The following is a 12,008-nucleotide window of genomic DNA, read 5'->3' on the forward strand; positions in this document are numbered from 1 at the left end:
CAAAGCGAAATAAGTAAAGGAAACTGTTTTGGTAATTTGTCGTTTCTGTTTTGCTCATCAAGAATGAACATGAGTCTGGGCAGAAACGGCACAAAGAAATTGAACACATTTGCATCATATTCATAAATCTTAAAATACGGAGGAGCAGAGGACTAACTGTCAAGTGTGGGAGTTGTTTACACGATTTTGTTGTTTATGCTGCCTGGTTCATCTATTGAGAGCCGTCCAGCCCTGGGGATGAGCTATTTCGGAGGAATGTTCCATTCATCAGAGATCTCATTCACTCTGTAGGATTAGTTCAACTTAATAAAACATATTTAGTCAAATTATTTTTTTTTTAATCATTCTTGTCTAACATATTTCTGGACTGCAGAAAGCATGTTGTTTCTAACGTTATTTTTAAAACATTTTTTTGTGAAGATTACTGCATCTTGTAATCATAAATTTGCTTTGGGATTTTTCAATTTGATCCTTGATTGCACTCAACTTTTTCAACAAAAAATGTAAAGTTTCGGTTTATTTTATTCATAAAGTGATACAGACTACTGTTTTCATTATTTGTTTTTTATAAAATAAAAATGTGTGTGACGTTGATTAAAGTGCAATACAAGTTCAGAGAAAACTTCCACTTTGAAACATACGCCACAAGGACAAATTTAACAAAATGTATGTCAGATACAATATCAACAACACAATACTCCACAATAGAAACAAGAAGCACATTTGCTTTTAGCCATGTTGTTCATATTTTAAAAAACAAAAACCCCACTTCATGCAAACCAAACAAGAAGATTTATTGGGATCATATCACTGCATTCCAAAGTGAACCTCTTTTCAAAAGTGTCATTCAACTTTCATACTTTGTTTTGGATTTACATTCACAACCACCACTTGGTAAGATGACTGAATGTGCCTGGAAGAAACTCAGTAGGACAAACAATTATTGCTGCTGTTTGTCCTACTAATCAGGGATTAAACTAGCAACAAAATGGAGACTAGGGACGGAAAGGAATGTTCAGTGTAATTAAGTCAAGTCTGAGTTCAAAACTGATTAACTGGTCAAAATCACTTCCATTAGGTTAAACCAATGATTTTGATTTAAGATAAGTGCAACAATATAACACTTCACTAGACTGATTATGTGACTGTATTGCTGACTATATTCACCATTAGATGATCCACAGCTGATCTATCCATGTGTGTCTATGTGCATGTCGGTTTCTCTGTCATTTGTTGTGAGTAGCAGAACATGAAACATGAGTAGAGTGTTTCTTTGCCCTGGAGCACAGACAACTGTGAACTTAGCAAATTGCCAAATGCTCAGCTGCGAAACAAGGCATTCTTAATTAAAAGGGTAATTTTAACTGCATTACTGATAGAAAACAGTACTCTGTAAATGTTCTTTGTTTATTTTGTCTTGATGTGTGTTTGTGTTTTCCGATGAGAAATATATGGTAATAATCCAGCAAAATAATCGGAATAATGATGATTATGTGGAAGAGGATTTTGCTGTTATCAATTTCCGTGTGGTTTAGTGCTTCTTGTACGTGATGCAGATTTTAGTTCTTTCATCCGTTTGTCTGCTTGTATGTTCAATTTGTTCGATGAATGCATTTTTACCTTTTTCATGATTGTATTTTCAGAAATCCACTTTCTTTTTTCAATACTTTATTTCAAAATTTTCAGATAAGTAATACAATAATACATAAAAAAGTCAATATTATATGAGAAGATGAAGCAGAAAAAAGCATGCAAATAAAAATGATCCTATTATTAGCGGCAATCAATAACAGGTAACTCACACAACAAGCTAAAAATGCAGGGACAGTTCTTGAACACAACGGCAGATTGAACAGGTAGAATATGTATTTCTATGTCACCTTTAAAAGCTCACATATCCTATATGACTCTTCTACATCTTAGTTGTTCTGTTTTTTAATGCAGTTATTAAAGAAATTAGATTGATCAGATTTTCACTGGAGAAAAATAAGCCTTCGAGCCTTTAGCGAAGCAAAAGCAATCATTTTTAATTGTGATGAGTAAACCTTGACATCTCGGAAAAAAATCTTGAAGATAGAGATGTGAAGCGATGATGATATTGTTTTACTACATTTGTATGAAAGAGCTACACATACTTTTGACCAGAATTTATATGAACAGGGATAAAACCCAACATGTCTTAATGTGGTTGAATCTATTCCAACTTTAGCTTCTTACTTCTCATCAACTCTGTACCAGTGACAAGAACTTTACACAGTTGTCTTTTTTTTTCACTTCAACTTTTTCATTACACCCCCTGAAATAAGATTTGGGAAAAAAGTTGCAAATCATAATGATTTTAAAACACTTAAAAAAACAAGTTATCTTGAAAAGGTACAATCTGTCTTTTTCAACTACTAGTATTTTAACCACAGCAACACTAGTGAATATATATATATATATATATATATATATATATATATATATATATATATATATATATATATATATATATATATATATATATATGAAAAATCATTTAGGAACAATGCTATGATGGTTTCCGAGAATTGTTTGAGCACCAATCAAAGAAAAACAGCAACTCATCATAAGGTTTTATGGCTGCTGTTTCAATACTATTCTGACATCATTGCGCCCTTTTATGTGAAACTGAAAGCATCTTGTCAACTTAATTCACATGACAACATTTTCTTGTCGTTATCATTCTGAACATGTCCTCAGTATTTTTATTTTTATTTTTTTATTGGTGTCAGTCTACAATCAGTCTTAGTGTTTTTCATGTACAAAATAAACCATTGCCCATATAAATTCTAATTCTGTTTGAGTGACACCATTACAGAAATGTGTGTTATTGCTCACCAGAACAACCCCTGAAGCTGGATTGTGGGATTCTGTGTTCAGTGTATACCAAAGACAAATATTTTCACACAGCCTGTTATGTGCTCAGCTACACCAAACACATTTTTTCTTATCAAAGAAACTAGATGAGAAAAATGCAAAAGCGACAGTAATATAATTTATTTTTATTTATTTATTTTTTACAAAACCTCTTGTTTTTCTTTGGGAAAACAACATACGTGATTCAGCATGTTTCTTTTGTCGCACAAAATGTCAACATCAACGTTGTGCACAAACAAATGTCTTATTAGTTGTCTCTTTCAAAGCCTGACCTTCGGTTCATTATAATGAGTCATTTGTTTAGTGTTTATACTATTCATGCACTGACGTCCTTTTCATTTTTAATTACAAGCCAAAGCTGTTTTGCATATTTTAAATTTTTCATGCTGAGAAAGTGGTATTTAGAAAGCCTAGAAAACAGAGTGGTTGTGCTGGGAAACATGGCCTCTCTGTGTTTTAACTATTTGGGTGAGGATAATTAGTTTGTGCTTCTTGTGTTGGTTGTAATATTTGATTGAAGGCTTCAAGATGACTGAACCTCTGGAACAATCCTATTACTGTGAAAACCAACTTGTGAATCTCACGCCTACAGAGAATGCTTCTTTGTGTCCAGTGAATTCATAAACATTTTTTGTTTTTATACAGTTTTTTTAATTCAAGTTTATTCTTCAATTACTATTGAATTCCAGTGATATTCCAATACAGGAAGTAAAAGGGCAATGGCAAAAAATTTCAGCTACCACTTTTTTATATTGTTATTTCTGCACATGCTGTACATTTATCCATGTCATTTGTTGAAACTTTCCTCGTTCAAACTCTGCATTATTTTTCACTGAATAACTTTCTATGATTACAAAGACTATGATGTCTATTTCATTGAGACAAATTTTCTCTGTACCAGTGAAGTGTCCCCTTTGCTGCTTGGTGCACTGGCCTATCACAAGCCTGATCTAAAATCGATAGATAGTTTCTTAATGCAGTCCAGCTTGTTCCACGTCTTTATTTCTCTTTCCTTATGGGCATGAATTTTTATTTGCAGAAGTCTGTGTAGAACTGCAGAGCCATTGACATTCCTCACTAGATTAAGGTCTGAGTATATATGGCTTGCATCGCTCACCTTTTCTTAATTGTAACTTCTGAATAAGCAATACTGTAGTTTAAAGAAGCCTGTTAGATGAGACCTTGAGAAACAGAAAATGTTCAAACATTTGGAAAGACGCAAATTGACCTTACTGTTGCCTGATAAAATTATTTTATTTACATTAAATTTATTGCAATTTTGCAATAAAAATGTTTGTTCTTTTATCTTTATTTTCTGTGTTTGTTTTAGTGCTGGCTAATTTTATCAAACTCTAAATCAGTTTGATTACTGCATAAATTACTTAACTTTACAATAACCAAATTCAAGTCATGTTTGTTTAGTTTTTTTTCTAGATACAACTTAGCGTTCATTACCGTGCAGGCTGCCAGTGTGAAACAGATGGAGATGAAACACTTTTGTTTCTTCTCTGCATTTCAAGTCTTCTAAGGAAATCTATGGAGACTTTTTTTGGTGGAGTGCACTTGTTCATTTTCTATGGATTCTTTTGTAAAGAACCTTTGAAGAAAAAAAAGAACAAACAATGACTAGCATGGCTTTGATTCATCTAAAGAACATCTGTCTACTATGAAATATTCATGAATCAAAGATTTGTAGATTTTTTTATTCTAATGTTTTTTTTGTAACTGTTATGCAGTGTGTATAATATGTAGTCTGATTGGTTACATAAATGATTCTAGATTATTATGTTGATGTGGTAACTGCTGATTTGGATACTCGTTGGAACGCAGATTTATTTAATCCTTTTTTCCATATAGAGTGACAACAAACAAAAGATAGCACTATTATGTATTTTATTTTTAGATTTTTTAGTTTTTCTTGACTATAACCAATGTTGACCTGTTTAGTTTGTTCAGTGAAGGAGACAATGTCAAACTGGACTAAAATTGTATGTCAGTATGTAAGATCTGTTCCAATATGCTAATCTCATGACCATGGTGTTGTACCTTTGGGTCTAATCTTTTTAAAGGCTGAAGAGTGGGAAGCAATGCTGCAGAAGAGTCGGTGTATACTCATGCACAATGCCCATTATTTGAGTCTAAATCTTACTTTATGTTCTTTTCTATGGGTTTAAGCTATCTTCTATTGCTAATAAATTACAAGTACACATTGGTCTTCAGGTCAATAGCTTGTAAAAAGAACTACACTCAGTCCAGACACATTTTGTTCATCTCTGTGTCTCCATGTTAATAGCAAACTCGGATAGTAATCTCTCAACTATCACATAGCATAACAGACCACTACGTCTTTCTCTTCATCCATTTCAAGTACTCAAGAGTGTTACTTGGCAGTCAGAAAAAATGGATTTGTTCATTTGTGCTGCACAACCACAATATTTGACTGAAGAGAAATGTTATTCTTCAGAGCTGCCACATCCTGCAGAAACAATTCAAGTGCCTTGAAAGGCACTGTGTGTTTTTCACTGCTGTCTTGGGGAGCAGATGACACGTTCTCTGACTCTGAGTTGGAGAGCTTCTTTACCAAAGGGAAATCTTTTGAATACCATGAGCATAGGCTGCACCTGTTGGTGGAAAACGCTAGCTGCCTTATGGCTGTATCCTGTGTGACTGATGCTGTTGTCAGTCATGAACAGAAAGAAATACCTTTTAAAATTCATGAAAACTCTATTGAGCTGCAGCTCGGAGCCGTGTGAAAGAAAGTGAATTAAACTGAGACTTGCATCGTCACTTTTGGTAGCCCTTAGACTTTGAGCCATTCTGCATCATTTGTATATCTTGGCAGCTTGGCCGTATAATTGATGCCATTCATTACATGATTGAGGGAGGTGTTTATGTGTGGTGAGTGAAAGTAGCCAGACCATTGCTGAAAGCCATGTAGACTGTAGTGATTGATGGAAAGCAAGGTCCATAAATGCTAGTGTTTGTTTGTGTTTTCTTTTTTTGCCTAAATGCAAGTGTTACTCTCTTTGCCAGCTTCAGGCAACGTCATTAATAAACTTTGCAAATGATTATAGTGGCTTTATTGATTCCAGTTTTCCCCCACTATCCCAGTTGCCCCTGTTGACCCTTTGCATTGCCTCAGTAAACACAGCCATTGAAACTGTGGACCTGCTCTGACTCTGCCATCGATCACCCCTGCTGATGTTGGAACATCACATTTTCCTTGTTTGTCTGGTAGCTTAATCCATTCACAAAGTGTGCAGAATGTGGAAAACTGGATCAATACAACAGGGATAAGTGTGTGACTTAATTTTGTCAATACTTGGGCTGATCAGGATAATGCCAAAAATCATGTGGCACAACTTAACTTGTAAGGTTATAAAAATAAAAAACAGTGAGAGATATTAGTTAAAATAATTTAGGGATCTTGATGTGTATTTTGATATAGGCGACATGGCTTTCTGCCATGACAAGTATCAAACAGAACAATAGCTTTTTAGTTTTTGATATTTTAATAAGTTACACATCTATAAGTTCTTGTTTTTCCATAAGCATGTTATTTGCAGAAAGGGGGCACAAAAGAAAGAACTCGCCCTCATGTTATTAATGCAAAAATGCCACTGATCCAACATATGAGCTCCCAAATAACTGGCTGAAACACAACTGACTTCAACTATTCTCCACAGAACTATCAGCATAAGAAAAAGGGGAAAAAAGTGCAATACTTACCTTACTTTCAGATCTTAAAACCCACGTCATGAGCCATAAAAGAATATTACTCTGAGCCAGCACCAGTGCAGTTCTGATAACTAAGTTATGCATTAACTGGCACCAAACCAGCCTGATAGAATATGCACAAAAGTGAGAAAAATAACATACACCTAAGTTTCAGCAGCCAATTGAGCTTTTTATTTCAATAACCTAAGTTTAGCTAAAATAATTCAAATAAAATACTAGAGACAAGGCATACAAGCATGAGGAAATCAGCTGTGTGTGGATGTTTAGGTTTATGTTTTGACTAGGAAACACGGGAAGTAAGATTCCCAGAGAGCAACTGCTTTCTAGCCAGGTTTCATCACACAGGATGAACAAAATCCAAGGAAATCCTTACGTACAGTGCTCTACCATTAGTGAACTGCATTTAGAGGACAAATAGTTTCATTCTAATCTGGCTCAAAATAGAAGAAATGACAAAATTTCAGCTTTGTGGCATCTTCCTACCCACTGGCAAATTAAACGACTCTTATTTTGCATTCTGCAAACGTTTCACTTTTTTCAACCTTAACATCTGATTTTATATCATCCCTCCCACTCTTTTCCCCTCCACCTCTTTCTGTTTTTCAACAGACTGTTAAGCTGGTTGTCATTTCTAATGGAAATGACACACCCTGAGTCAAAGTGACACTGTGTCAAGAACCCATCCTGTGATTCCTGCCAGGCAAATCGCTCATGCTTTATTCCTTATTCAGAATTAAATTAAAAACCCTCTCCTAGGCCCTTATAACTTCATAAGGGTTTCAGTGTAATGTCTTCAATAACAGTTCAATAACAAATCCTGAGAACAACCCAGTGCCGTCCTCATTTGCAGTTTTGTAGAGAAGTCTGAAAACATCTAGACTTCTATAGTGAATTTGAAATATGCCAAAAATAGAGGGATTATTTTGATATAACTTAAAATGGCAACACAAAGATGTTTTCTTTCCTCTCCCTTGAAATTGTCCCCTCTTAATGTATTTGGACAAAAGAGGTTTTATGATGGTATCTTTGTCTTTGATGACTGATAGGCAGTTTACCATTTTTATAAAGCTGTCAAAGGTCGTTTTATATATTTATGTAACTCTGCTCTCCCTAACAGCTACACAAACAAGAAAAAAACGACAATGAACAGATTATTTTATTTTAATCATTTCCTTGAAGAAGATTTCTGACTTTGTATTTTTGTGTTTTTATGATGTAAAGCACTTTGAGCTGCCTTGTTGCTGGAATGTGCAATGTGAAAGTTTCAGTCTATCAAATAAACTTGATAGATTGAAACTTGAAACCCAAAGCACATTCATTCATGGCTAAAGTGTCTCTTTCTGCCAATGTCAGAAAATCAAACACATTTGGTCTGGAAAAACTACAAATCTGCTGACATTCCCTCCAGTTAGCTCTCAATGTTTAGCTCAGTCCAAATATTCCGCTTATTTCATTAGGGCTAATTGGACAATTGGAAACCTATTTGTAAGTCCTTGTGTAGCCTATTACTGTATGGAAATTTTGCTCCAAACACACCGTCACTGATTTCTCTTTTTTCCATTGCTAAATCAAATTCAGTTTCCACTATCAAGGTTATTCCAGCATACTGTGCATGGAGATTGGCTGTCCCTGACAGTCATTGGTTGGTTTATGCCAATGTTGCCTCATTAGCTACCAAAGTCATTATTTTTGCCCCCTCATGGCTGTGATCACCATGCATCAATAAAACAGGAGTGGTTCTGCCATTTCTTTAGCATAAGCACTTCAGGGTCCTTGGCCAGAAGTAAAATTGCCTCCATACTCCATTAGAGGACATAGATAGTGCAGTAAAAGAGTATTTGTTCACACAAATTCCTCCTCTTTTTTTTTGTTTGTGACACTTAAATATTTTAGATTACCACACAAAATTTTATTTCAGACCAAAATAGTCTGTGTAAGTAAGAAAAAAAAAACAGTTTTCAGTTGATGTAGTTTATTAAGGCAAGAAAGCTATCCTAAGCAACCTGTCCTGCTGAGGGAAGGTAATTGCATCCCTTGTTAAATCATGAATTAACTGTGATTAACCACATTTTTAAAACGCTGAGCTCAGTTTCTGCTAGACTGGTGAATTTAGGAAAGAATGGAAACTGTCTGACAACATCCAAAATGGTATCCACTAAACATATAATAATTATTGTTTTATGAAATTAAAGACAATTATAAAGATGTGAATATATAATTTTTCAGGGTTACAGACTGTGGTTTTGTCTTCTTCTCATGATCTGCTGTTTTTTTTTATATGCAGGGTGGTTGGTGCCATTCTTAGAGTGAGGTTGGTGATGTTCCTATCAAATCTAGACTGCACAGAGAGACATCTAGCAAACCCTGGAGGTTGAAGAAAGATGATAATATCTTAAAACACAACCTATCAAGAAGATAGTAGAGGGAACTAGGAGGTATGTATCACTCTGCTTAATTTTAAACAAATCTCTGAAAAAGTTTAATGTTCACGTCAATCAATAGAAAATTAAATTGCCATCCTCCTCAAATGAAGTCAGTTAAGGATATTTTGTCTAGAGCTTCTAATCGTGTAATATATCCAATCCCACACACAAGCTCTTTCATATGTTCATTTGAGAAGGTTTTTTAAAAGGTTTGTGCTTCTTTTATATCGTCTATTGTGCGTCTGCGAACTCTTCCCAAGTCATCATGAGCCACACTACAGTAGTTCAAAATGAAAGCATTCTCTGATGTTTTTATTTGATCAAATCTTTATAATACTGAATAATACTACATGTAAATCTGCTCTAATGACGATTATAAATTAAGCCATTTAGAAACTCTATGTCAGAAGCCGAGAAAATCTCATCCCTTGGACAAAAGTGACGTTGGTATGTAATAATGTAAATAAGTTGTATGGATTAGTGGGAGAATTGTAATCCAGATTAGTTGCATGAGCACTCCCATTTATAATATTCTCTCATGACTTCTAATAAAAAGCCTCCATAGAATAGAGTTAAATAAAGACCAATCTAAATATCATTTAATATCTTATTCATGCACCACTGCCTGTACTTTTAGCTTATCTTTTCTAAAAAAAAGACCTTCTGCAAATATTACCTGAAAAAAGTGCACTAATATTCGAAACCTTATTTTGATGTGAGTTTGTGCCGTTTTACATAAGAACATCAGGCTACGATTGAATGCAACAGCCCACACAACATCCCTCACAACCTAATCCATTGCCATGGATTTCTTTGTACTTTTGATTTGATCTTCACGCACATAATTTGCCCAATTATCTTCCCTGTTTGAATATGTATTATTTCACACTTACATCAGAAAGTACAAGCCCCATGTGGGAAATGTCATTATGTGAATTTACCACACTGCATTCACGGGTGCAGAACAATGTCATGTGAAAATCGGAGCTGGGGAACGGCACATTTCTGTCGGGCATGTCTGAAGATCAGAGTTCAAGCAGCAGTTCAAGCAGCAGTGTTTGCTTTGAGAAATTGACTTTACATTAAGAGCAATATATGACCATCATGCCCCTAAAATGAGGGAACAGCTACTAAGAGAAAATTCTTCAGGTGATGGATGATTATTCAACTATTAGCTTTGCCCAATTAGGCAATGACAAGTAACTGTTTAAACAAATTCTAACAGGACATATCTGAGGCACTCAGGGGTCGTTTCTGTGGTGTCACATAATAAATAACGCTATAAGTGGCCGACACACCGCACAGGGTGTGAACTCGAGATTAAAAAGACCATATGGATAGAAAGAGGAACATTGCTGAGTGTGCTGTGATCTCTTCCCTTGGTGACTGCAGTCATTTAGAGTACAGATGTTCGAAAGCCTCCCGGGCTGCTCTGGGTGGAGCAATGGTTTTCTCTCAACCAATCGCTGAGCTTTCAATGTTTTTTTTTTTTATTGAATCTTCTTGCAGGCTGTTTGGCTTTTAGTGAAGGAAGACTCTAATATTTCATGTTTCTCTGGGACATCAAATTTGAGAACAAATCAAAAAAATATGTCTGCATGTCCAAAGCCTCGCCTGCAGAAGCACACTCTGGGTTTGCTCAAGTGTTGTCACATCATTCCCATGAGTGTCATATTCATCAGTGCAATATAATGAATACATGCCCTGTCTAACCCTCACACAAAAGCTTGCTCGTGTAAACACCAACGGTTCAAGCATGTTTTAATCTGAATTTTAAAATGGTCCTTAACTCCCCCCTTGCATCAGTGAAAGGCATGTCTCATGTTTTGGGAAATTTCTTTTTCTGTCCTCATTAGACAGGCAGAGGGGGATGGGAAGTACATGCAAGCATGCATCAGAAAAAGTATTCTGGTATTTTCATCAGCTGTATTATCCAAATAAATACATAATCCCAACACCTAATCAATGGAACAAAATCAACTTTTAATTAACTCATTAGGATCTGATAAATACAACATAATAATGATTTCGCTCTTCTTCTTTCTTTTTTTCCTGTTACCAGGAATAACATTAACTCTCTCTATTGTCTGTTTTCTGAATCTTCAAATAACAAGCCTCGAGAAATTCATCACTGTTGATGCTCCCTGATTTCTTTTTCTTTGTTTTGCATTTCCCGCGTGCACTTTTCCATGCCGACTCCATTTCTAATGCTTGTAATCCTTTGCGTCACACAGGGGTGGCAGTTACTCCATTAGCAAGGATTCTCATGTTAATGTCAGGACGGTCATTGGTTTGTGAGGGAATCTTGTTAGGGCTCTTATCGACATTGAGTTTCATTAACTTGATTAATGATGTCTATTGGGGCAAGCTCCATAGTAATGAACATCTTTGCAGAGATGGGCTGTCTGCAGTCAAAGATGTGCTTCTCCTGCCAACTCTTGCCCGGCCACACAGTTGCTTTCAGAAAGGTTGCACAAAAAAAAAATAAAAATCATAAATACTGAAGTAGTAGGAGTGAATGAATTGGACCCCAGATAAACATTAAGAGCTTTCTGTTTCTGAATCTATGTTGTTTTCAAAAGGCTTTATTTGAAATTAAACATATAAACATCCTGTGTCCCTAGATCTTGAACATACATTATGTAAGGATATTCCCGCTAACTGTTTTGGTGACACAGGACTTTGTCTTTCGATGTTAATATTGCTTCTGAGGACAGATCATTGTTTTTATACATCAATGAGGAACTGGAAAAGGTCTGGAAGGTGAAGACCACAGTGGTGCCTGTGGTCATCGGGGCTCTTGGGGCAGTCACCCCCAAACTGGAGCAGTGTCTCAAACAGATCCCAGAAACAACATCAGACATCTCAGTCCAGAAATGTGCAGTAGCTACTAGGCACAGCAAAGATACTGCGCAGAACCCTCAAGCTCCAGGCCACTGGTAGAGGACC

At 35.6% G+C, this 12,008-nt stretch overlaps 1 protein-coding gene and 1 long non-coding RNA gene across 5 annotated transcripts in view; one reads left to right on the plus strand and one right to left on the minus strand.

The window, feature by feature from the left end:
• LOC103464721 (metabotropic glutamate receptor 4-like) overlaps positions 1-12,008 on the minus strand; it is a 177,370-nt gene that overhangs the window by 57,280 nt on the left and 108,082 nt on the right. The gene's annotated exons all lie outside the window — the stretch shown is intronic.
• The window catches only part of LOC103464720 (uncharacterized), an 86,752-nt gene that overhangs the window by 23,331 nt on the left and 51,413 nt on the right, over positions 1-12,008 (plus strand). For all 3 annotated transcript variants that reach the window (XR_533698.2, XR_533697.2, XR_533696.2), the window contains exon 2: positions 8,921-9,071. This is a non-coding gene — a long non-coding RNA (uncharacterized LOC103464720). The remainder of the gene's footprint in view (positions 1-8,920; positions 9,072-12,008) is intronic.

Source organism: Poecilia reticulata, linkage group LG5 (assembly GCF_000633615.1).
Source record: "Poecilia reticulata strain Guanapo linkage group LG5, Guppy_female_1.0+MT, whole genome shotgun sequence".
NCBI lineage: Eukaryota > Metazoa > Chordata > Actinopteri > Cyprinodontiformes > Poeciliidae > Poecilia > Poecilia reticulata.